Source organism: Saccopteryx bilineata, chromosome 5 (genome assembly GCF_036850765.1).
Source record: "Saccopteryx bilineata isolate mSacBil1 chromosome 5, mSacBil1_pri_phased_curated, whole genome shotgun sequence".
NCBI lineage: Eukaryota > Metazoa > Chordata > Mammalia > Chiroptera > Emballonuridae > Saccopteryx > Saccopteryx bilineata.
In genome coordinates this window covers 236,800,244-236,824,094 of record NC_089494.1, presented here as the reverse complement: position 1 = coordinate 236,824,094, position 23,851 = coordinate 236,800,244, and the positions used below count along the sequence as shown (strand labels likewise).

Genomic DNA, 23,851 nt, shown 5'->3' with positions numbered 1-23,851 from the left:
AGATCTTGTGTGGTGTATATGTTCTTTTGTATGCAACCTGATTTTCCTCAAGCTCCAATGTCTTTGGGTAGCAACTCGCTGAACTTTACATGGATTGTCTCTCTCTGGTTGTGACGAGGGTCTAGAAGGGAGTGCTGGATGTATATAAAGGAAATAGGAGGGGGAAAGCTAGAGAAACCTTACATATTGACAGTACCACAACTTCCTCCATCTGCTAGAGTAACGTTGTCACTATATTCCTGCATACAGAGTACCTGGTAAGATCAGAGAAATATCTGTAATAATCTTGAATTTAAAAATAGAATAGTAATACATGCACATTGTAGTAAGTGTGTGGCATATGCTGTTTAATTTAAATACACATGTATACATTTTATTTGTAAGTAATGAAGCTTATATATATATATATAAACAATGCCATCATCTTAGTGTTTTCCCTCCAAAATGTGCAAAATCAACAGAAAGAAGCTTAATGTAAACATTGTTTCCTACTATAATAGAAATAGAGCTGGTGCTTACAAGGATCACTTGATTAATGAAGGGCAACTATGGTATTTTTGCTGAGTCCATAGCTACCTTTCCTTTTTTTTAATCCTCTACATCTTAGGAAAAGCAGTTTAAAAATGTAGATTGTGGCAATGTTTCTATTAAATTCTAGAGCCATAAAAATACATGGACTGTTTTTTCACAGCAGCAGGGGAGTTCTTCGTAAAACTTGGATCAAAACTTCAAAACCCAAAGCAATAGTTTTGGATTTCCCCAAGGGCTACCCATTCAACATCTCATACAGGAAAGACCCAACACGCATATGTGGAAGGGAAAATAAGTTTCTCTGCCAGTAGGGGCCAGCCTCTTGTGGTTTTCAGTTTAAAAACTAGATTGTGCAATAGATCTCATGAAAAATAAATCACCAGTGTTTTCAACCTAAGTTTGTGTTCACTTAATTTTTGACCTGTGACCAACCAATCTTTTTTTGACCAACCAATCTTATGAAATTACATTATCTCAAAGCTCCCTCTGATTTATTGGTCTTTTCTTTAAAGAGCTGAAAGGATCAGACTTTTAAAATTCTCCTATGTTCATTCATACTATTTGGAATTTTAATGTTAGTGCCTCTTTCTTTCTACATTTGATCATGACTGTTTTACTTCCCAAAAGGTATGTAGCTTATTATTTTATATACCAATTATAATTACTTTTTATTTCTTTGCCAATTTTGAGAGTGTTTAATAATTCTTAGATACTACATCTTTAACAAACTTATTACCAAGGCAACACCCAGAATAAATAACAAAACAAATTCGGTTACGTTCAGTTTTTTAGTCTTATCAGGATCTTTAAAATTATGATCAAGATTTTTCATTTTCTATAAAATATTAGCCAATGCACAATTTATAAACAGTATTACCAGTCAGAAAGAGTTGAATGATCCCTTGTTCTTGCCTCTTCATATACTCAGTTTCTAAATTATTAATTTAAATTATTTTGGATGGCTTTAAAAAGGCCTCTTATCAGAAAAATTGCAAATACCTGAGCAGTGTGAATGAATAACTTAAAAGGTTCATAGTCTTTAACCACTCGTAAGAATTATTCTGTGTGTGTATGTTTTCACTTTTGTATTTTCAGTGCCAAATATAGTGTCTGGCATACTATAGGGATTAGATATTTATTTAATTAATTACTACATGGGGAAAACATCTCACCTAATCTAAATATCTAGCATTAAGGCATTGAGTAAAATAAGTAATTATATAGTTTTAAAATGGACTATTATATACCTTTAGAAAATAATATCAGTCAATACTTATTGACATGCAATGATAATATATATAATGAAGTCTTCAAGTTACAAAACAATATGATTTAATTTTGTAAAAATAAATTCTAAAATATTTCTGGAATATATACTATAATATTGAGAGTGATATATATGAGTTATAAGATTCAACTGTTTCTTTTTTTAGTTTGTATTTCAAAACTTTCTACAAAGGCTGTGTACTAAAATCTTAGAACAAACTAAGTACATTTTTATAAAATTATAAAGAAAAGATTGAAGTTAGATAAAAATGGAAATTTTCTCTATATCATAATACAATGTTTTGAGGCTTCTTGAAAAAGAAGAGTCTTTGTCTTTTATTGAAATATTTACAGATTAAATGATATGAAGTATGAGATTTTCTTCAACATAATCAGAAGTTGGGAAGAGGTAGAGTGTGGTAATTGAGTGGAGGGAGGTCAAACAAGATTAATTGTTGAAGCAGGATGACGAACAAATAGATTTTATATATGTATTATCTCTACTTTTTGTGTTTGTTTTAAAGTTTACATAATATATAATTAAAAAAATTAAATGTAACACTGGTTAATAACATTATATAAATTTCAGATACACACTTTATAATACATTTGTGTACTCCCTTATGTGCTCACCACCCTAAGTCTAGGCTCCTTCCGTCACCATATATTTGATCCCCTTCACTCTCTTTGTCCTCCTCTCACCCCCCCTTCCCCTCTGGCAACCACCATTCTGTTGTTTGTATCTATGGCTTTGTTAGTGTTGCTTGTTCGTTTGTTGCTTTTTAAAAATATCCCACATATGAGTGAATGAGGATTATTCTTAAGAAAACAATAACAGGTGTTTTATTAAAGCAAAACTTTTCTTTAGTATTTCTATAAATTTATTTTTAAAAATAACAATTGCAGTGACATCAATGATCAAAATACCTGTATTTCCCCTACTGCTGAGGGGAAAAATATATAACTGAGTCCTAAAGGAAAACCAAGATATTATTATCAGGCACTCAATAGCCAGAAAATGTTAAACAAAGTGGTTTTTTTTTTAAATATTAGAAAACCCTAAAAAACACCTAAAATGTACAACAGAAAGGTATAATGAAATATATTATATTTCAGTTTATTAAATATTCATTAAAATATTTTAAGACCCTATAATGACAAGTAAAAAAAATCAGAGTATATAATTATGTATTTTGGTTTAAAAAGACCTATATATATTTTATATAAGAATTCAGAATATGAAGACAGGTAAGCCAATGTTAAAAGTTATCAGCTAGTGTATAAGATTATATGTGATTTAATTTAAATAGAGGGTGATAGGCGGTGATGGAAGGAGACTTGACTTGGGGTGGTGAACACACAATGCAACAGACAGATGATGTATTGTAGAATTGTGCACCTGAAACCTGTATAATTTTATTAACCAATGTCACCCTCAATAAATTTAATAAAAAATGCCAAGAATCATATATGATTTAAAAATGATTTTTTTTCCTGTATTGTCTACAATAACCATATGCTATTTTTATAATAAAAATGGCAACAAAAAATCCTTCTTAAAAGAAAGCCATTTTATGGTATGAGGTTAATAATTAAATTAGTAAAATAATTTTTCTATGAGAATTATTTTGACATTTTGAAGGAAACATAATGCTTTGAAAGCTCTAAGCCTATAATTAAATACTGTCTTTTAAGATTTAGAAGATCTTTAGAATTAGTAGGATCTGTAATTTTTTTATCTTGAAACTTGATAAGCCATAGAAAATTATTTTTAATGAGAGATGTTATTGAATAGTATGTGAATAGTTTATGTTTTTAAGATAAGAGAGAATTAGCTTTAGCTAGTATCAGAATTTAAGTAAAATATAAAACATTCAGGTGAAGAATATAGATCAGGGTCGGGAACTTATGGCTCGTGAGCCAGATGTGGCTCTTTTGATGGCTGCATCTGGCTCACAGACAAATCTTTAATAAAAAAAATAATGTGAAAAATATAAAACATTCTCATGTATTACAATCCATTCATTTCCTACCGCTCATGTTCATGGTTGCGGGTGGCTGGAGCCAATCACAGCTGTCCTCCGGGACAACACCAAATTTTTATTGGATAATGTGTAAGGTACACAGGTTGTTGTATGGCTCTCACGAAATTACATTTTAAAATATGTGGCATTCATGGCTCTCTCAGCCAAAAAGTTTCCCGACCCCTGATATAGATGATTACTTAAAACATTTTAACATGCAAAAATATCCCTAAAGGGATGCTTTAAGAAAGCACATTTTACTTATGCATCTTAAATATCTAATTTAGAAATAATTGACTTTCAAATATTATCTTGTAGTTTTTGATGGCCATTTTTCTATACAGTAATATCAAATATCTAAAAATTTATTAGTTTTAAATGCCAAATATTAGTTGGAGTATTTTTAAATTATTTGGAAAGTTGATTAGTGAAGGAAAAAATTTTCCTCTTAAATATGAATAAATTTCACATTTGATTTGTATAATATTCTCGATTACATTCTTTGTTGTTCTGGGGCATGCTTCTCTCTGGTTTCGGTTTAACAATAACTCATGGTCATGTCAGACTGCTATTGTTCATGAGACTGACATCCTATCAGTTAGCAGTGCTTTCAGCTACAGGTTATACAATACATGACTAACAGTAACTGTAAAAAATCTGGATGCATTTCTCCCACATGACAAGAAATCTGAATGTCTGTGTTTTGGTCCCTGGTTCAGTTACTCAATGACACTGTCTCTGCACTTCTCTAGTCTTTCATCATGGTTGCAAGATGGCTGCCGCTTGGAGCCTTGTGCCTCCATATAGAGATGTCGAGTTGGGTAAAAGTGGAAAGGAGGCTGACTTGGCAGTGGCAGTAGCTTTTTCTAGGAAACAGGGTTCTCCCAGTGACCTCCAAAACAGTTACCAGCTTCTGTGTCATTGTTAGGACTGGGTTATATGGCCACCCAGCTTTGAGGAAACTGAAGAAGAAATAGAATTGTTATAATTATTTTAAACTATGCATTCTTAAGAGGAGGGAGGGTGAGGAATGTGGTAGGGGTGTGGTGCAGGGTGTGGGGGTTTGGGGTGAGGGAGGGTGGGCCACTGTCATCCCTGAGGGAAGGATATTATTGGGGGTGGGAGGAGAAGCAGAAGATAATCTTACTCTTTTTATGTATAAAGTACAGACATACATACAATACATAAACAGACATATAGTGTATCTATGGCAGTGGTTCTCAAACTTTATTTTTTTTATTCTTTTACAGAGACAGAGAGTGAATCAGAGAGAGGGATAGATAGGGACAGACAGACAGGAACAGAGAGAGATGAGAAGCATCAATCATTAGTTTTTCGTTGCACATTGCGACACCTTAGTTATTCATTGATTGCTTTCTCATATGTGCCTTGACCGTGGGCCTTCAGCAGACTGAGTAACCCCTTGCTCGAGCCAGCGACCTTGGGCTCAAGCTGGTGGGCTTTTTGCTCTAACCAGATGAGCCCTTGCTCAAGCTGGCGACCTCGGGATCTCGAACCTGGGTCCTCTGCATCCCAGTCTGACACTCTATCCACTGCGCCACCACCTGGTCAGGCTGGTTCTCAAACTTTTTGAAGTTGGGATGCATTTACAATTTTACAAATAATTGTAGGTGCATAGGTGCACTATACACAAATTTCTGAGAAATATGTTATAATAATTAAGTCAAATATTAAAGAAATAATATATAAAGTCCAAGCATGCTTTTATGGTAATTAAATGAAATAAATACGACAAAATTAAATTTATTCTGACATTAAAAAACATTTTTATGTTACATTTTTTGAGTTATACTTTTTAGAATTCGTAAAAAAGAGAGGTTAAAAAATTTTAAAATGACAAAAAAGTTATCTTTTTATATATACAGATACATTCTTAGTAAGATTTAGTAAATTCAGCAGGTCCCAGCACGAATGTGTTAAGTTTTTTCATTCTTGTGTTTATGAGAAACATGAGCCTGATGTGTCCTAGCAACTTCTTCAATGTTTGGACATATATTTGAAAGGCAAACTCTCATTTTCTCATCAATACATTGAAGAATTCCTCCCTTTTTACTCTTAATTGTGTTGAGTGCAGAAAACCCCCACCATACATATCATCTTAACTTTACACCAAACAAAGGATAGAAGAGCCTGACCTGTGGTGGCGCAGTGGATAATGCATCGACCTGGAAATGCTGAGGTCGCCGGTTCAAAACCCTGGGCTTGCCTGGTCAAGGCACATATGGGAGTTGATGCTTCCAGCTCCTCCCGCCTTCTCTCTCTCTCTCTCCCTCTCTCTCTCCTCTTTAAAAATGAATAAAGAAAAAAAGAAAAAAAAAATTAAAAAAAAAAAAAAAAGGATAGAAGAAACTTGACTCCAGTCTTTCCTGGGAACATGGGGGTAGTGTAAACAATCCAGCACCACAGCTTAACAGCCTTTTGCAACCTAATCAGGCAAGTGAGGTAGGGGATTGGGCAGACTGTCAGTTTACAACCAATTCCCCACACCTCTGTCCCCCCAAAATTTAAACTCCAAAAACCCTGTTGGTTTTTTGATCCCCAACAGGCACGTATTTCTCTGGAATACCATAGCGCACACCTGGAAATCTTCTAGGGTGCACAGTGTGCCCTGGAGTACACTTTGAGAACCACTGTTCTATGGTATTAAAATTTCATGGGTGGGTGATTAGGAAAAAAGTGTGTTAAAAATGCTCTTGGGAGTGTAATAATGAAAAAAGAGTTGAGAGATAGTGACCTAGACCAACCATGATTCTTTTCCTGAGGTTTTTACACATGGTATCACAAACAAAATTAATGACAAAGAGAGGCATGGTAATGGAGTAGAAAACTAACAATGTCTGCTAAAGATAAGGTCATAAATTAAATTAATAAACAACTCATACTATCTTGTAACAGTGGTCTTTCCTCATTGGACTATGAACTTCTTAAGACTAGGAACTGTGTCCTATTCATTTTTGAATATTAGTACACCAGGCTCTCAATATATATATTTTGTAGATTGAATATATGTACCTAACATATATTTTATAGCTGAACCAGCTACCCTCAAATATTAGTTTGAGCACATTACCCTGCCTGCCCCAATGCCTTTAGTAACTTCCGATATCTTAGGTTCAACTTCTCATTTTCTATCACTTTCTCAACTATAGCCTGGAGTCCAGGCACACTGATTTACTTGGTCCCTAAACACATCTTTGGTTTCAGTCCTCTGCTTTTGCATATTCATTTCCCTCTCTTGTTACTTTTCAGACTCCTTTTCTCGTGAGACCGCTCGAAGTCACTTCCTCTGGGAATTCTTAGGTGGTTCCACTTGCCTAGAGGACCTTTTCCTTCCTCTCCAACCTTTCCAAATCTTTCCCTTCACAGCCTAGTTTTAAGTCCTGTGTCCTCCACAAGTTCTTTACAGGGCTGCCAGCCCGTGTGCACCTCCATCCTCTTTATATTCTGTTGTGTTTCTGGCCTGTTTTCATTCTTTGGTGTATCTAATTAAGTAATTAGGTGTACCCAATGTCTTTACTTGTTAGTTGCCTGACAAAAGCATCTGTATCTTACCTCCAAATAGGCTAATTCCAGGAGAGCAGGGAATCTTTTCCAATGTCCAGTGCTGTGCATCTAGGAAGCAGTTAATAAAGCTGGTTTACTGATTAAGAAAATCAATAACTACCGAGAGATGAAATCAGAACCAGTGGTTGGAACTTTTGTTTTCTTTGCAGTTCTAAAACCCACTGTATTTGTACTTCAACATAAAGATACCCAACATCATGGGGAGTCACTCAAAAGAAAAAAATGGAAAGGCCTGACGAAAGAGCTAGAAGCTGTGCACTAGTTTTGCTCTGCCTTCCAGTGCCTGATCCTCTCTGCATGTAAAGCTCAGGGCTTTGAAGTTAACAAGAGACAAGTTATTTAACTTCTCTGGGTCCCAGTCATCACATATGTAATATGGGGATAATATTCTCTACCCTGTGGGAATGTTGTGAGCTGCTTCAGAATCCGACACCTAGTAGCCCTCAATAAATAATGCTGCAGATGGCTTGGCTTATCAGTCTGATGTTTGAGGGACAATATGCTTTTCCTTTACTGAGTTCCTCTCTTTCCTATTATTTTTATTTATTTTTTGTATTTTTCCAAAGTTAGAAGTGAGGAGGCAGGCAGACTCCCTCATGCACCCAACAAGGATCCACCCGGCATGCCCACCAGGGGGCAATGCTCTGCCCATCGGGGTGTTGCTCTGTTGTAACGAGAGCCATTCTAGCACCTGAGGCAGAGGCCATGGAGCCATCTTCAGCACCTGGCCAACTTTGCTCCAATGGAGCCTTGGCTGCGGGAGGGGAAGAGAGAGATAGAGAGGAAGGAGAGGGGGAGGGGTGGAGAAGCAGATGGGTGTCTCTCCTGTGTGCCCTGACTGGGAACCGAACCCAGGACTTCCACACGCCGGGCCGATGCTCTACCGCTGAGCCAACCAGCCAGGGCTGCTGAGTTTCTCTCTTAACATTCCCTTGAAGAGAGGAGGTCACCTAGGTCCTAGGTGTATTTGTTTAAAAAAACATTTCTATCCACAGGGTCGGAATGAGAGTAATATCCACATTTCATTGCATTTTGAGCTGGAATAAAGCAGTCTTGCTTTATGAAAGATGAAAATATGCCCAGAGAGAGGGAGTAGCTTGCTCCTGGTTCCAAGGCCAGTGGCAGAGATGACACTGAACCCAGGTACCCTGACTACTGATTAGGGCTTTCCCCTCCCGCCTAGGGTTGCCAGATCCAGCAAACAAACAGAATGCAAGTTAGATTTTGAGTTTTACAAAGGTATACAAAGATATGTTTTTTTTTTAATTATAAGTATATTCCATGGCCATTTGTTAAAAAAAAATACACCTATTTGAAGAGTAGATTTAAAAAGAAAACGATGTGCGGGGGATATCTGATATGTCCTTATGCTTATTAGCAAGCTGTTATTATAAGCATTGAGAACCTGCGTTTGCCCGGGGAAAATGGCACTTTGGGGAAATGATGTTGATTTTTAAAAAAGTTATTTTATAATAAAAATTTCTAACACATCTAAAAGTCCCCATATGTCCATCACCCAAATTTAGCAATTGTCAAAGATATTGCCATATTTATTTCCTCCATTTTTTTCCCTTTGCGGAAGTGGTTTCAAGTAAATCCCAGACTTCATATCACATATGCAACAAAATGGGCAGTAATCCTCGGGAATCCTCTCATAACCAATCCATAATCATATTTCCCTGATTGTCTCAAAAACATCTTTTTACAATTGAATTCAGTGTTCAACGTCCATCCATTATATGGTGGTTATGTCTCGTATCTTTCATGGTACCATATTTTTCGCTCCATAAGACTCACCTAGGGTTTTAAGGAGGAAAATAAGAAAAAAAATATTCTGAACCAAATGCTGTGTTAAAATATTTAATTAAAATACCGTAATTTTTGCATAAGATGCACGGGCATTCTCCTCTCCACTTTTTGGGGAAAAAAAGTGTCTTATGGAATGAAAAATACGATATTTTTAATGACAAAAATGAAGTGATGAGGAAAGACACCGGTTGACGTCTTGGGGAAGCTTCATTAGACTCCTCACAAGCTGTTTGGGTTGCTCTGATGTCAGTGGTGCGAAGGAAAGAGGTTTTGAAAACAATGATGTCATGAATGATTGTTTATGAGCTAATCAATTATGGTAGTTCACTTGCTTTGTTTATACTAGATGAAAAAGAAAGTGGAGAAAGAGAAATTTTGTTTTGTTTTTTGAGCAGATAGCTTTTTTTGCGTGTGTGCCAAAGCTGCTTCCCATGTGAAATGAGCAGAATAATACGTTCATCCTCACTTCCCAGACTGTGAAGGTCAAATGAAAAGCTGTCTGGGCAAGCTGTGCTGAGCGGTGGAACAGTGTTTCTCTGATCTGACTGTGCTGCTGAGTCATCCCAGTGCTTTCAAAATAGTTTCTCTGGTTCTTCCCAGGCCACTCAATGAGAAGGCCCAGGACAACATTTTAAATACCTTCTCAGGGTAATTTGGATGATGGTCAAATTTGAGGATCAGCAACTTCACCCCCTCCACCCCAGACCTCGATTGCTTTATAAGTTGTGAATAATGATACTTCTCAGGGCTAATGACTCTTCACAGCACTGTGGGGGGAGTACACCTTAGTCATGGTCGGTATTATATTTATATATATTATGTTTATATATATATAAACATAAACACAGGTGATCCTTATCCATATGTTGGACACTCGACTTTAAGGATGGGTTAGAATTCCTCAGCTTACTTGGTCCCCTGAGCCACATTGAGTATAGCGCCCAACACATAGAGTACAGTACATGTTGGGGAAATGAACACATGAATGGTACTACTGAGAATTTAGATCAATGACTTTTCAGATCATCCATCCACAGACAATACAGGAAGCTGGTAGACCACCTGCATTCTAATTTAGGAGGGACCCTGTCACCAGGGATGGCAGCAGCTGCTGCTGGATTGAGGAGCTGCTTCCTTTGCCATCTTCATGTGGGGAGGGTTTCTCAGAGCTGGGCCTCTTGTTTACCCCAGATCAAGAATTGTGCTTGTCAGATGCTTTCGGACTACAGGTCTTCCTCAAAACGAGGAGCCCAGAAAACTCAGTTCTGTGCATAAGTAGCAGTGTTGATGACTCATACTAGAGAAGACACTGGGATTCGGCCAGGAGAATGTTATTGCAGGAAGAAGACAAGATAACAGTCTTTCATGTGATAGAGCAAGGAAGCCCTTTATCTCATTATACGCCCAGTCATGTAAAAGGAGGGGACATAGTTCACCCACCGAGAGTTGACTCTACGACAATGAAGTTTTCTGGGACCTTAGTTTAGAAAAACAGCAAGTGTGAGTCTCACTTTTCTAGTACCTGATTACATACACACACATCTTGGGCCAGGCTGTTAAAGGCTCCTGGGAAATGGAACACTGAAGAGTTCACTGGGAGGTTTTCAAGTTTAATCTTTCTAGAAAGTACTTTGGAGACGATAGAGCAGAAGGTGGCTTTCTGATAGATGTCCACACAGCATACATGATACGGTTGGGTAAAAGTACAGATGGTTAGAGGAAGATGGAATGAGTTACGGGGTTTTTTGGAGCATTTCAGCTCACTTTGGGATTATAGATTTAAGAAGGTTAGCTAACGCTGATGTCCTGGATGGTTCCTAGTGGAGCCTTATTATTGTCTCTTGAAAATACTTTCAGGTGGGATAGCATCACTAAGGCAGAACTAGGGTAGCCTAGTACATGAAGATGACTAGAGACTCATCTCCTGAGAAGCTGGATTTATATGAAGAGGTATTAATCAGGAAGAAGAAGGTTGGTCATCCAAGGAAATAGAAAACAAGCAGGCCTGGGAATCATACTTCTGCAGCGTTTACTCAGGCTTTGTCAGTGGAGAGAGAATCTTGGCTAAAGGAAGGCCTGTATTCTGATCTCATTTGCAAGGCCATAGGGAGGAAGTGAACCAGTGAACCTTAGGTTAGAGCGTGTTCTTCCCCATGCTGGTGCTCGATGACAAAAGGAAAGAGTTCCCGTAACCCCTAGCAGTGGCACTCATTTCTATTACACAAGAAACTTCTTATCTTAGAATCTTAATCCCCCCCCCCCCCCGGAGTTTTTCTAGCCTGCTGAGCAGGGTGCTGTGAGCACCATCCAAATCACTGGAATATTCCATTTTTAAAAGCTTTTATTTTTACTTGAGTGGCATCTGAAAAAGCCCTGCTGTGAAGAGTACCAGAATGAGTAAGAAGGGGACTTACCGTATTTCCCCATGTATAAGACACACCTTAATTTTGGGGCCCGAATTTTGAAAAAAAAAACACCGTATTACATAAAGTTATTGAACTCAGGTTTTAGTCATCATAAAATTCACACAACTCATCACTGTCAAAACTCCCATCCATTAGCTTGTCCTCATCTGTGTCTGATGAAGAATCACTGTCTTCAACAATGAGCACAAAAACAAGCACGAAAAAGCGGGAAATGCATGTTAAAAAAAACTACAACAATTATATAAGATGTACCCTGTTTTTAGACCCCCAAAATTTTCAAAAAACGGTGCATCTTATACATAGGGAAATACAGCACAAATTTAGTGAGACCTGCTCACCTGACAGATGAGGTGACTGTGGCAGGAGAGAGGTCCTGGATTTATTCAGGGTCATTTCATTAGTCAGGGGTCAAGCCTGGCCTAGGAGCCAGGCCTCTTGTGCCATCTTTCTTGAATGTCACTATCCAGTAATACTAGTAAATGCTACTTCTACCCAGGAACAAACTGTAGGACGTATTTATATTTCCTTTGACAAAGAATCGTAAGTTATTTACAACTTTTTTTTTGTTATAAAAGCAGTGTATGTCTAGAAAGAAAATTTGGAAAATATACATAAGCACAAAAAATGAGGGGGGGGGGCCTGGCCGGTTGGCTCAGTGGTAGAGCGTTGGCCTGGCGTGCAGGAGTCCTGGGTTTGATTCCCGGCCAGGGCACACAGGAGAGGCGCCCATCTGCTTCTCCACCCCTCCCCCTCTCCTTCCTCTCTGTCTCTCTCTTCCTCTCCAAGGCAGCCAAGGCTCCATTGGAGCAAAGTTGGCCCGGGCACTGAGGATGGCTTTGTGGCCTTTGCCTCAGGCGCTAGAGTGGCTCTGGTTGCAACAGAGCAACGCCCCGGATGGGCAGAGCATCACCCTCTGGTGGGCATGCCGGGTGGATCCTGGTCGGGCGCATGCGGGAGTCTGTCTGACTGCTTCCCCTTTTCCAACTTCAGAAAAATACAAAAAAAAATGGGGGGAAAGTATGTAATTGCACCAATAAAAACATTGTTATCATGGTATTCTTTCTTACACCTCTCTATTTCTATTGAAAATCAAGATCATGTTGCACATACTATTTTGAAGTTGCTTTTTTTTTTCCATGTAACTTTGCTGTTGTGTATTTTCCCCCACATTTTATTAAATATTTTTCTAAAATAAGAAGGAATTCAGTGATAAAAGAGGTATGTGATATTTCTTTTTTGAAAAGTTATTAAGAGTGGCAAGTTGCCTTGTTTTTAAAAAGTGGAGACAAATGAAGGCAAAAAATGAATAGATGGCAAGTGAATTCCACAAGGAGTGTGTTTTCTGAAAGTCTCTGCTGCCGGAAACAAATTTAGGATTGTGCCTCCTGGTTTCAAACACATTGATAATAGCTGTGGAGAGAGAGGCATGACAGTGGCATAAAGGATGAATTCAAACTCCAGGTAGGAGCTATGGATAATCTAGCGAGGTCTGCAAGTCACTCTGCCAAGAGCAGATGGTTATTCGGCAGCACTCTGTGATAGGACCTGTACTAGTTGCTCCTCCATGGATGTCTGGTCAGTGATTTTTTAGTTGTTTCAAGGTTGTAGGGAATGCTTTTACCAGGCCTGAGACCTTCTGTCTGTGATATGGGCATTTGGGAGGCTAATGAGTGATATGGTCAACAGTTGCTTTTCTGTCCAAGAAAGCTATGAGGATGCCTTAAAGGCTTAAACTGCAGTTCACCTTTGTGCCCCTTGGCCACCTTGGCCGTCTGACTGTTTTGCTGTTCAGGTCTGTAAATGGGTTGGTGTTCTCTCCATTCAGACTCTGAAAACTCTCCAAGGCATCTGGTTCTTCCTGTCACTAATTATGCCAGTGAAGTCTAAATTGGACTGGGACATGTTCCCAGGAAAAGAGATCCAGATTCTGTTTCTGTCTTCTGTAAATCCAAGATGGTTGCCTACTGAACAGTCTTGACATCAGACTTCTGCTAGGGGTGGGGGGTTTGTGCTCAGCTTGTCTGATGAGCCCATCCTGAGGGCTTTTTAGTACATATGGCCTTGGGTCATGGTGGGCGGCGGAGAGGGAAGGACAAGCAAGGCAAGGCAAGAGGAGAAGCCTGGGAGTTGGGAAAGGTCACTTGTGCCAGGAAATTTGAGCTGTCAACACCTTCACCCTCTTCTCTGTTGACATGTACTCTCAAAGCAGGTTGTGATATCACTGCTTTCATAGAAGCATGAAATATTAGCACTGGAAGGACCCTTAAAGCCAATTGAGTTCAATGCCAAATTTTACAGATGAGGAAATAGTTAATGGTAGAGCTAGAATCCAATCCCGATTCTCTGTCCAGGGCTCAGTCCCTGCAAGCTATATCTATATACAATACTGACCTTCCATTAATATTAGTATTTTATTTTTATTTTCAGATTTATCTATACTAGAGGAGGAATTGCTTAGTCTTCTATTAAGGAAGTTAGAATCAGGCAGCTCAAAATTTGCAGCTAAGGAAAAAGGTTCATGGTATATTATTAAGTAAAGAAAGCATCATGGAATGTAGTACAGTATGCTGTAGTTTATATATAAAAAAGTGTGTGTGTATGGTAATTATGCATATGCATTCATACATACATGCATATGACTACATGTCATAATTAATAGCTTTGGAAAAATGCATAGGAGGCCCTGGCCGGTTGGCTCAGCGGTAGAGCGTCGGCCTAGCGTGCGGAGGACCCGGGTTCGATTCCCGGCCAGGGCACACAGGAGAAGCGCCCATTTGCTTCTCCACCCCTCCGACGTGCTTTCCTCTCTGTCTCTCTCTTCCCCTCCCGCAGCCAAGGCTCCATTGGAGCAAAGATGGCCCGGGCGCTGGGGATGGTTCTGTGGCCTCTACCTCAGGCGCTAGAGTGGCTCTGGTCGCAACATGGCGACGCCCAGGATGGGCAGAGCATCGCCCCCTGGTGGGCAGAGCGTCGCCCCTGGTGGGCGTGCCGGGTGGATCCCGGTCCGGCGCATGCGGGAGTCTGTCTGACTGTCTCTCCCTGTTTCCAGCTTCAGAAAAATGAAAAAAAAAAAAAAAGAAAAATGCATAGGAAACCAGCACAATGGTTGCCTCTGGGAAAAAGCCGGGGGCCCTGGAGGGCAGCAGGTGTAGGAAGCAGACTTATTTTTCACTTCTGTACTCTTTGAATTTTGCTGTAGGCATGTATTAACTATCAACAAAGTAAATAAACATAACAACATTTAAAGTTCACATGTGAGTTCAAATAAGGAGAAAAATAATGCTTACTGGAAGTTTCTGGAAGGCCTCTTGGAGGAAGTGTCATTTGAGCTGGAACTTTACCAGCTCAAAGAGTCTGAGCAAGGAAGGTCATATTTCAGGAGAGGAGAAGGGCACACTATGGTTCCTGAGTCAGGAAAGGCTGGGGATGTGACAGAGGCTGGAGAGATTGCGGCCACAGGCAGGTGAATGGGGCCAGGGGAGATGAGAGAAAGGTAGTGAGAAAAAGATGGCTGGCTGGCTGTTATTTTATTAATATATTTAATGTGGCATAAAGGGGCCTTTACAGATCAGCCCCAGTGTCCCTTTCTAAGGTCACCTTCATCCTGTGCTTTGGCCACAAAAGCCAACTCTCAGCCCTCCAAACACACAGCCCTTTCCCACGTGCACACCTGGGCACTGGCCGCTTCTGCTGTCTGAATTCGGTCCACCACTCCCATTTCCTTTGCCTCCTCCCAGACCCGTTTCAAATGCCACTCCCCGCCTCCCCTGCTGCTCACAAGAGTGTGAGCCCTCTGTCCTCAGTGTTCTCTGGCATTTTCCATTTGCCTTTATTTATAACACTTGTTCGTTGAAATTTTAATTTTTTGTGGGATGAAGTTGAACGTGAGGTCATTTATATGCAGAATGCTGCTTCTTTCCCTTCAAATTTAGGATTTTATTCTCTAAGGTCTCGGCTATATGGGATCTTATTATGATAAAGTAACAGCCACGCTTTGTGCCTCTGCATGACCATCCCATTACATCTCCCCATGAAGTCATTTCTTTTAATAGAGAGAGAAAAAAGTGAGGGTCAGCGACACTTACTTATTAACTAAGTAAGAAAAAAAAATTTTTTTTAAACCTTTAGGCTTGGTCTAAAGTATATTAACTTTTTTTTATTATCTCTATCCCCATTTGGTTCTTTAAAAGTAGGTCTAGTTTAAAGCCAATTAAAGGCAGAGATCCTGACATTTCTTTCGAGACCTCTATGGAATTTGGAATTTATTGTTAATAGAACGTCATTACATATGCATAAGCAATGAATTAAACAGTTAAAAGATTTTTCTCTGGAGTTTCCTGGTAGTTTCAGAGTTGATATGAACTTGTTTTTCCCAGTTTCTGTGAGTCCTTGATCAGAAGCTGAGCATCTAGGGAGATAGTTAATCCCACTGCTGTGTATTATATCTGCAGTAAATCAATATAGAAACTACATGAATCTATATTCCAAAAGCGGATATAAAAAAACTAACAGAGGCTGTACAAACTTGTGTTCCTGGGTTCTCTCTGATCTTTTTCTCTCTTAGACAATTTAGGGAGTAATGGCTGTCCCCTTAGTATAGTTTTATCAATAGAGGGACATGTATAAGAGGAGCTGAGAATTCACAGTGAGCCGGGATTTGCCCACAACGACACAGATACCTTCCTTCTGCTTGGATCAATGTCCTGGCCATTCTGCACAAATGGGATCCTTTACCAAATTGTTCAACTGCTTGCTTTTTTAAAATTGCTAGTATGTCGTGGATACCCTTTTTGCTCAGTACATAGAGGCTGACTTAATTCTTTTTGAAGCTGTATTAGCCTCTCCCAGATGGAAACGGCAGATTTAACTTAACCATTGCCTCTTGATGGAGACCTTCAGTGTCCCCAGTTCTTTTATGGCTGTTATGAATAACGCAGCAATGAAATTCTTACACATACGTCTTGTATGTAGGTACAACTGGACAATGTGTTTAAAGAATTGGAATTGTTGGGTTAAAAGTTTTATGCTTTTAAAAATGTATTGTAATAGCTACTGGAAAGGGCATACCAAGGGCAGGGTGGTAGAAAGGGTCCACCCTGGGGCAGGCAATAAGGGATTATTGCATTGTCTGTCAAGAATTCAAAAAGAATAATAAGACCAATATGTGTCTGCTTGTTATTACCGCCATGAGCTGGTGGTGATGAAAAGTCAAGTCAGTTCTTAGCGGTGACTTTGGGGGCAGATTGCAGTTCCCACCCCTGTGGCACTACGTATATATTCCCGCGTTTAAACAGTGGATCAGAAATCCAGAATGACAGCACAGTGATTACAGACAATCTGAAACAGAACTTGGTTTACTTTAATTCTGCTATTCTATGTACTTTTGGAGTTTTGAGTTTCAACTGAAAATAGCGAAGCAGAGTGCAGACTGCAGAGTATAATAGCATCTCGGTTGGTAAATGCCACTTTTAGTTCATACATGAAATATTTTACTGCATTTGAAAAATAGTTTTAAAATTGTAACTTGATCCTGGGTGACAAGTACATTAAGTAGGCAGCAGGATTCTGTCTAATTGCGAAGATGGCATGCTTTTGCACATCTCCCAGAGGCGTGAGGGGCCGTCCGCTCAGGGGAGGCGTCCTCAGATGTTGTTAGAAACCAGGCCTGGAATAAAGACGAAATGACCCAATGGCTGAAAAATGTCTTTCCAGTTCCAGCCTTCATTTTAGCATGGTGTCTTAGTCTGCTTGGGTTTCTTTTTTAACAAAACGTCATAGATTGGGTGGCTTATAAACAATAGACATTTATTTCCCACATTTCTAGAGGCTGAGAAATCCTTGATTATGGCCGTGGGCAAATTTGGTGTCTGGTGAGGGCTCAGTTCCTGAGTCCCAAGTGGCGCTTCTTCACTTTGTCCTCCTGCAATGGAAGCTGTCGGGGTCTGTTTCATAAGGGCACTCACTTCATTCATGGAGGCTGCTCCACACTCAGACCTAGCCACATCCCAGCGGGCCCTTGGGGTTAGGATTTAACGTCTGAATCCCAGGGACATGCAGACATGGGAGTCATAGCAGCTTGCTAGCTTCATCAAGGTTGCGAAGGGAGGTGGGCTTCCCCCAAGGGAGAGCCAGTGGGATGAGAGGTAAAGATGGCCTCGGGAACGGGCTTGGGGGCCTGGCTGCTGGTGTTCAAACCCACAGCCCTCCTCGCTCACTGTCATCTTGGGCAGGTTACTTTAATTCTCTGTGCCTTAGTTTCCCCAACTGTGAAACGAGAGAACAATGATATTGACCACATAGACTCATTGTGATGAGCTAACGTTCATGAAGAACTTCAAACAGTGTCTAGCTTATGGTAAGTACCATGTGAGTGTTTATTGTTATCCTTATCAACTAAGGGTCAGGCATTCTGCTAGGGATAGCTTCTCTTGAACTGCCTTAAAAATCCTATAAGCTAGCCCTACCCGGGTAGCTCAGTTGGTTAGAGCATCGTCCGGTCAGGGCACATACAGGAACAAATCGATGTTCCTCTCCCTCCTCTCTCTCTCTCTCTCCCCCTTTTCCTCTCTCTCTAAAATCAATAAACAACAAAATTTAAAAAGCCTACAAACTATGCACTATTATCCACATTTTGTAGTTCTGGTTAAGTGACGTGCTCAGGGCCATACTGCTAATCAGTGATGATGATGAGCACCTGACTTCGACCTGACACTGTAGCCAGGGCCCTTTGCAAACAATGGTTTATCGGCAATTTTATATGTTGAACCTGAAACCAAATCGCCTCATTTATTCAGTGCTCTGGGCTAAATATCCAGAATCAAACACCTTGAGTTTCACAGTTAGAGCAGTTTGTAAATTAAAGGTTTATCTCAATTCTAGAGAATGTTAGAAGGCTTAATGACTGCCCCTAAAGAGTGGTGATCTATCTCTCAAAGGATGTTCATGAGAAAGGGAACATCTGTTTGGAAAATATTTTTATATTAAAACTGGGAGCTATCTTTTGAGTATAAAGTTGCTAGTTTGGAATATCTACCTAAGCTATCTATATATGCTTTGTATTTAAAATAGTAAGGAAATTAAGTATGGGACATTAAATGTAGACATAATAGAGAGCATTTGGAAAAATCCTGTGGAGATGGAAAGAGTGCTGACTCAGCTGATGCAATTTCGGGGCCCCCAGTGGCCAAACCACTTCTTCCTCATGGGGAAATGAGTGGGTTGAACTAGGTGACCTTTCAGTCATTTAACCATGCTGTTTCTTTCCACGTCAGGAGACATGCTATTTTACATTCTGTTTAAGAGTTCTCAACGATGGGAGAGTGCTGGGAATTTGGGGGATTCCCAGAATATAAAATACATATACTGACAGCTGTCAGAGGGGATGGGGGTTAGGGGGCTGGGTTGAAAAGGTGAAGAGATAAAGCAAAAAAAAAAAAACCCTCATAGACACAGACAACAGTATGGGGCTTACTAGAGGGAAAGGGGTGGGGGGAGGTGGAGGAGGGCAGAGGGGGATGGATGGTGATGGAAGGAAACTGGACTTGGGGTGGTGAACACACAATACAGTGTGCAGATGGTGTGTTATAGAATCATACACCTGCAACCTGTATAGTTTAATTAACCAATGTCACTCTAATAAACTCAATAAAAATACAGTAAAATAAAATGCACATAGAAAAAGTTGCAACATGTTTATTTAACTAAGAAAAGATTAGTATCTTTAATATTTAAAAAGATTTTTAAAAATCATTAAGAAATGACGATCACTCCTTTGCTAGAAAAGGAGGTAGAACAGATGACTTACAAAAGAAAATGTAAGCAATCAATAAAAAGAATTTTTATTTTCACTAGTCATAAATGAAATGCAAGTGACAACAGATCAAACTAGCAGATATTATACCCAGTGATTGATTGTTGGTGGTATGATAAAATGAATACTCCTGTACACTGCTTATAGAATATAAGTTGGTCCCACTTTTTTATCTCTTTTGTTCCAGTAATTACACTCATATCTATTTGTACTAAAGAGATAACCATGTATTTATACAAATTTATTTTTAAAATATTCACTCAGATTATTATGGTAAAAATTAGAAACAATTGAAATGTCCAACAACAGGCAAAATGTCCCTAAAAACTAAGTAGTCAGTTAAATTCATTCATATAATGAAATATGATACAGTCATTAAAATGATATTTAAAGACTCTTAATGTATAGGAAATATTGATGATTAAATGTTAAATAAAAAGCAAGATGCCAAACTATATAGAAAGTATGGTATTGAAAAAAGATGACACACTGAAAAAAAAGAAACAGGAAAAGGTACACTAATATCTTACAGCTTTTGGTTCTAGGTGGTAGTTGGTTTTTTTCCTTTAGGGCCTTTCGATAGTTCAGTGTTTTTGAAATGTTCTATAGTATGAATATATTACTTTCACAATCAGAAGAAAAGGGTGTGTTGAAATAGTCCAGAGAAAATGAGGGGAGACGTTAGTCCGAGTGGGAAAGAACATCTTCAGCTCGATTGGGTCAGCAAATAGGAGAGGATTTAGAGCTGTTCACTGCCAATGGCGTGAACATGTGTATTGAATGATGATGCTGGCGGTGGTTCTGGCGTGGGGGTATGGGAAAACCCTGGAATATGGTGGAGAACCTCCCAGAGAGCAGGCAGATTTCGTGTTTATAGTGTGTGAAGATCAGACAGGGAGCTACTTGAAGTCTAAGGAGAAAACAGCATCCTAAAGCAGGTCCTCCCCCACGGCTCCCTCTTCTTGTCAGACAGCAAAGACCCGCGGGGCCGAGGGTCTTTCACACTCTCAGAGTTACTTTGATTTGTGATCTGGTTTTGTGTGTGTGATACATTTTCACTCCTGAGTTTCTTTTCTTTTAAGTTATTTTCATTATGACTTGTTGCTCTTTTGCAAAACGCTAATTCTGCAGAATTGGGGCAAGGAGGACCAAGAGAAGTTAGTGAAGGTAATTATGCCACTTAGGAAACTAAGAATGCAGGGAATTTCAAAGTAGCTTCAAGAGTATCCTTTATACCTTTTAAACTAAGATTCCCAATCACCTCTCCTTTCTCCCACCTCCCGAGAGTTCATTGCTGCCTCTTCTGGGTTTTATAGAACTGGCTCATAATAATATGGCTCTAGCAGTTGCTGTTTGTGAGTGCCCAGTTGTTCCAGACACTGTTTGGACATACACTAGTTTTGATAATCTTACAACAAAACTTCAAGGTGAATAATAATAACAGTTAATACTTCCATAGTACTTAGTATGTGTCTGGCACCGTTCTATGTGCTTTGTATGCACTAACCCATTTAATCCCATACAACAAATTTGTACAATAGGTGCTATCATAACTCCCTTTTTACAGTTGAAGAAGCTAAGATTTTGTAACTTTCATGAGATCACACAGCCAGTAGTTAGTGGAACTGGTGGTGGTATGGTTCCAGAGTCCATGCATCACTATGCATACTGCTTCTATTGACAAAAGACCAAACCTCAGAGAGGTTAAGCAGTTTACCCAAGGTCACACAGTAAGTCACTATATTAGAGCCAAACCCAAGCTGACTGAACCCAGAATCTGTGTTTTCCTTCATACTCTGAATTGCCTCTCTTTATATAACAGGAGTTGTCAAACTTTTCATATAAAAGACCAGATAGTAAATATTTTAGCCTTTGTGAGCCATAAACTCTCTGCTGCAACTCTTGAGTTGTAGCAAGAAAGCAGCCATTGACAACACATGAGAGAATAAGATGTTATTTTATGGACACAGAAATTTGAATTTCATTTAATACACACATGTCACAAAATATTATTCTTTTGTTTTTTTTGAACCATTAAAAAAGTAAAGACCGAGTGACGTCACGGAAATGGCGCCGTGAGAAGCGCGTCCGACAGCTCTCCCCTAAATCACAACAAATTTATCAACTAGAAACAGAAAAATTTATCCTCGGAGCATTCCGGAGTTCCACACAAACTGAAAGCAAAAGGACTGTTATCACTTGAATCTGAGAGACAAGGGTGTGGAGGAAGCTACCACAGCGACGCTCATTCAAGCCGCGAGGGAGTGCGCCTGCGGTGAGTCAGCCCATATACTTGGGAACCGCGAGCCGCCCTGAGCGGCCGACGCGAGCCGCCGCGCCACGAACCGCCACCGCGAGCGGCCGCCACGAGCCACCGCCGCGAGCCGCCGCGAGCAGCCGAGCGTGCGCCCGGTCCGGTTGAGCACCGCTGACGTTCCCAGCGGCCCGCACACTGCGAGTGGGGGTCGCTGGCCACCGGTGCCCGGAGCGCCCCATTCACGCGCGTGCCTTGGGCATTCCACGCGCCCAGGGCGCCCTGCTGGCCCGCACACCCAGGGGGCTCCATTATCCTGCGCCTGGTGCGGTCCAGCCGCCAGCGGCAGGGCGAGCGGGAGAGGCTTGGGAGATTCTCTCTGTGGGCGGGGCACCTCACCCAGCCATTCAAGCTAACAATCAAGCGTTGGGGGAGGGGTGCGCGCAGGCAGCCTAAAATACCTTCGGAAGCACAGCTGCGACCCAATCACTGAATTAGCTTAACCCATAAAATCTGCGCACCCTTGGTTCTAATTGATAAGATCTCTCTCAGTTCAGCGATCCAAGACAAGAGGCGTGATATTTTTTAAGTGCCTCTCGCTAAAGGGGCGGGGGCAACTTCTGATTTATAGAGCCTCCATATTCAGGGATAAACGCTAACAAGAAGGACTTGGCAGATAATAAGGTCTATACTACACTAGTCGTAAGCAGAGACTAGTGCCTCTTCTTCCCTGCAAAAACAGGCTACAAAGTGTGGAAAGCCTGGGTTGAGAGGTCCAACTAAATGATAGGCGCTGAACAGTCACCTTGACAACAATTGACTCCCACCCCCGCCTGATTACACTGGAGGCCCTGACTCTCAGAGCCTTTCCCAAAGCCTTGCACTGAGTGGGGATAGAGTGGGGATTTCCCAGCTCTTTGAGCCTCTTACTCCCCAGGCAGAAGCAGTTGCAGTCTTATAGCTGGATCACCAGGCTGCTAATTCAGAAAGGGGGGACTAGGAGAGAGAATCCAGGAAAGCAAACTCTCTCATCGTTGGACCCTGCAAACGCCAACAAGCCTTTACTTCCAGCAAGACTAAAGCCAATTATATGACATTGCCATAGAATCCCATCAACTGCAAATCCCTACCTAAGAGTGACACAGGGGCAGAGCCTGGGGTACAGAGTCACCGACTAGGAAGAGGGAGAGAAAAGAAAAAGGAAGAAGTTAACCTCTCAAAATCAAGAAAAACCCACAGACTTTACAACTTGATCCACTAATTTTTTGTTGTTGTTGTTGTTGTTTGTTTCTTCTATCTTTTTGCCTTTATTTCCTCCACCTCGGTCCTTCTATTCTCTGCCCATCTTATGCTTCCCCTTTCTTGAACTACACTACCCATGAGTGTTGCATTTTATTTTTCTTCTTCATCCTCACGCTCCTTTAAGGTTATACTCCAAAACACTTAACTCTCACTCTCTCCTCTTTTGTTTTTTTTTTGTTTGTTTGTTTGTTTTTGTCTTGCTTTATTTTGTTTTTTTCTCCTCCTATTTTATTTCTTCCTTCGTTTTTCTCTTTTTCTTATTTTTTCCTTTCTATTCGTTTTTTCTTTTCTCATTTTACTTTCCTCCCATATAATCCTCAATCACGAACAAATTAGTTAATTTGGGACTCAAGGCTTTTTTTTGGCTTTATTTCTCTTTTTTGCTTTTGTTTTTATTTTATTTTTTCTCTTGTTTGTTTATTTTTGTGGCATTTTGGGTCCTCCCAACCCAAGGTCTCCATTGTATTTAGTCTTCGCTCCACTTAATACAACAGATTTTTACTTATTATTTTTATTTTTTCTTCTTTATTATTCTTTTTTGGTCCTTTTTTCTGATTCCCTCTTATCCCTCTCATTATATCTCTTAGTTGGCCATCACTTACAAGCAAATCATCTTATGATTGTCTAAGATTTTCTTCCTTTTTTTTTTTTTTTTTTTTGCATTTAGTAGGTCCCTACTCCCTTTTTTTTGCCCCTTGAACTCTTCACCCCAAATCAGGCCCTCCATTATAGGCACAATATTTCCCTGAGGAGGGGAGAGGAGGGAAAGAGAAGAGAGAAAAAAAGGGGGAAATAATAAATTATTACTGTTTTTTTTTGTGGGGTGTTTTACCCTTTTTTTTTT

The 23,851-nt window shown here is 39.9% G+C and overlaps 1 protein-coding gene across 9 annotated transcripts in view; it reads left to right on the top strand.

Annotated features, from left to right (window-relative positions):
- RHOH (ras homolog family member H) overlaps positions 1-23,851 on the top strand; it is a 56,053-nt gene that overhangs the window by 15,016 nt on the left and 17,186 nt on the right. For 3 of the 9 annotated variants that reach the window (XM_066281257.1, XM_066281260.1, XM_066281261.1), the window contains one exon: positions 21,495-21,726. The exons of 4 other annotated variants lie outside the window; for them this stretch is intronic. The gene's annotated coding sequence lies outside the window, so the exon portion shown is untranslated. Of the gene's footprint in view, positions 1-1,075; positions 1,159-21,494; positions 21,727-23,851 lie in introns of those variants that run through there. 2 more of the 9 variants (XM_066281258.1, XM_066281263.1) reach the window with 2 other exon arrangements.